Source organism: Tinamus guttatus, unplaced genomic scaffold (genome assembly GCF_059628265.1).
Source record: "Tinamus guttatus ecotype Peru unplaced genomic scaffold, ASM5962826v1 Tinamus_guttatus_pri_ptg000058l, whole genome shotgun sequence".
Classification (NCBI taxonomy): Eukaryota; Metazoa; Chordata; class Aves; order Tinamiformes; family Tinamidae; genus Tinamus; species Tinamus guttatus.
Genome location: NW_028288592.1, coordinates 2,419,032 through 2,422,076, shown reverse-complemented (window position 1 = coordinate 2,422,076; position 3,045 = coordinate 2,419,032).

Genomic DNA, 3,045 nt, shown 5'->3' with positions numbered 1-3,045 from the left:
CCATTGTTTCGTTCCCTCATTTTCACCATTGACCTGCTTGAGAATTTCAGGGCAATCAGACTTGTTAGTTCTTGCAAACTTTGGCACATGAAACTCAGTAAAAGACAAAAGAGCAGCAAACACCACTTGCCCCATCTCCTGCAAGAGCAGAAAGAAGTAGGAGCAAGTTTTGGAAACTGACTTTGTGAAGAACATATCGTTAACCTAATTCCATGACAGTGTTTCCTTTCAGGTTTTACTTGAGCTCTGAGTTTTGGCTCTCAGCTTTTCCAGGGCCCTCTTCAAGCATGGTAACGTGGGATGGGAAGTTTCATGGCAGCACTGCTACAATAATAGTACGTAGCCACTGACAGGCATGCTGATAGCTTGTGTACAGTATTATTGTATTTGAAATTTGAAATTTGTGCCCTAACATGCACAGCTCCCGGGTGAGGTGGATGAATTACAGCAGAGTCAAACTGGTCACCACATCACTAGGGTAAAGCTCCTTCCAGTCACTGCTTCTTGTAACTAACACGTACTTGGCTTCCCACAAAGGATTCACAGGCTTAGGATATTGACTACTGCTGTAAAAGATCAATCGTCGAAGGTTGTTCCTTTAGCTATACTCTACACCAGGTTTTGTTGAAGAGAAGGACCCTAGGGATGCTTTTTCAGTGGTGAGGGTGAATTTTGGGACCTCCTTCACAGCCAAATAAGAGTGCATAGAAAGAATGACAGACCAGATAGATACTAGGGTTTTTATTCACAGCATCTTTAAGGTAGAAAGTGCAAACCAGTAAATCACCTGTCATCTGTGACTAAGGAACACAGTAATCTTACCACTTCTGACGCTGAAGGAAGGTGACCAGGAGAACATGGATTTGTTTGGAATCATCTACAGGAACACGCAGTAAAAAGCACCCAAGTCTTGCCCGGCACCCTGGTTGCTGCTCTGTCCCTTTGCAGGAGAGAGGATGGACTCGACACAACCACCCTACCTTGAACAGCCCCAGCGCCAGGTTGCCAGTTGAACCAACCTGCTCCACCAACACCAGAGCGCCAAATCTGCCCTTCTCAGCGTGGCCAGGGTGAGTGGGTCTTTGAAGAATGCAAATTGCCTGTATACCCATGTTGCTATGTAAGTTCTAGTGTGCTTAGGAAAAATGACAACAAGCTGCACAGTTAATCCTCCAAATGAAACAACCAAGACTGAAGTAGATAAAACTGAGGATGAGACAAACATAAAAGCGAGTTGTGGTCAGGGAGTAAGTTATCTGTGGTGTCAGGGCTATGACCTACATATATGAACCTGCAGGATGTAAAAGAAATATGCAAAAAAATGAGTTTTTGCAGGCAGTGGCTGGTGAAGACTTTGCACACAGCACTATTGAGGGCCAAAGATGAAGGAACAGGAAGAAAGTAGGAGAAATACTAAGCAGAGTATTTACTTAAAGGCATCTCATCTCTACAAGCGTGTCTGTCCCAAGCACAGGAAACTTGAAAGTATGCAGTAAGGTCCATGAGACCATGAGAAAAGACAAATCTAAATTGGTGGCTTGCTGCACCCATAAAGCAGGAGGAAACCTAAACTATTTGGAATGAAGTCATCAGCAATAACAAGTACATTTTGGGATGCACGGATTTTGCAAGCATATAAAATTACATATCTTACTGACTACAGCATACATTGTCAGATATTGTTTTCCGTTGCTTCAAGAAAAGGAAAATGAAAACAAGCACAAAATTACCCTGTCACCTTGTAAAGGCCTGATGGTTTTCACAAGGCATAGTCCAGCACAGAATGCACTCACTTCTAAACTAACGAATTAAGAGTTTCAGGGCTTTTGTTTGTTATGTCCCAATATAGGAGGATTTATTACTATATATGGGTGTGTAGGGAAGAGATTGCAACTGACATTTTGAGCAAAAACAAGTGGAGCAAAGATAGGCATGACTGATTGTTCCAACAAACATCGGACAGTTTTGCAACGCGCATGCAAGTCTGAACTCTTTCCAGTTTTCAACTAGCAGTATAAAGCTAGTTCACACAAAGGCTTTGATTTTTAGTTCTGAAAGAATTGCTTCTTTTTTACATCACTGTTAAATAATTGAAGGAGGTCGAGTGGGAGAAGAAAGGTCAGAGAGGACTTTTCTTAATGAATCAAAATTACAAATATTTTATTGGTAATTTAGTTGGTTTACACTGTGCGAAACACAGAAGTTACTATTTTAAGTGACCACAGACAATGAAATATAGAATTATTTTACATAGCTATACAGAACAATTTAAAAAGACTTTTTAACATTTTCATTTCAGTACATACAACATTCTTTTGCTAAGTCAACTGTGTCTCAGTTAAGGGACATTCTGGGACAGTGAAATACAAAAAACTCACAGTAGATGCTCCATACGCATTGAATTTTGCATTTTATTCTCTGAGGTGCAGTACCAGTGTTATCAGTTCAGTCCACCCAGTCTGAAAATCCTGCTAAATTCTCAGAGTATTGTGTGTAGACACAATCCAGAGCAGCTGAGGAAGTTAAATCTATTATCTTAAGGCCAAAATTCAGAGATGTCCTGTCGTTTCTGTTGTTTTTTTTTTTTCCATCTTGAGCCATTCTGTGTTAACTTCTCATTCCACTGGGGCCGATGATACTTCCTTTATGTCAAAGCTCCTGAGCAAGGTGCACCACACTCCTCTGCAAGATGCATGTTCCTCTCTGCAGTTGTTCCGGTCTGCGCAACCCTCTCTTTGAGGCTGAACTAGGTAGCCTTAGACAGGCTGTTTACTGCAGAGCTTTTATTTTTTACTTTCTAACCTTTCTAGATAACTCCCTTGCCAAAATAAAAAAAATCCTGTATTTCTTCAAGACAACAAACTTCACGTACGTGTTTTTAAAAAGCTCATGTTGTGCCCAAATTGTGCTCTAGCTGAAGTGAGTGGTTAAACATTCACTGACTTCAGTGGATTCAGGAATAAACCTGTACTGAGGGCTTTTGGGAAGGCCTGTATTCAGTAAGAGAGACTCAAATCTAGCTGGAACATAGACACATTTGAGATC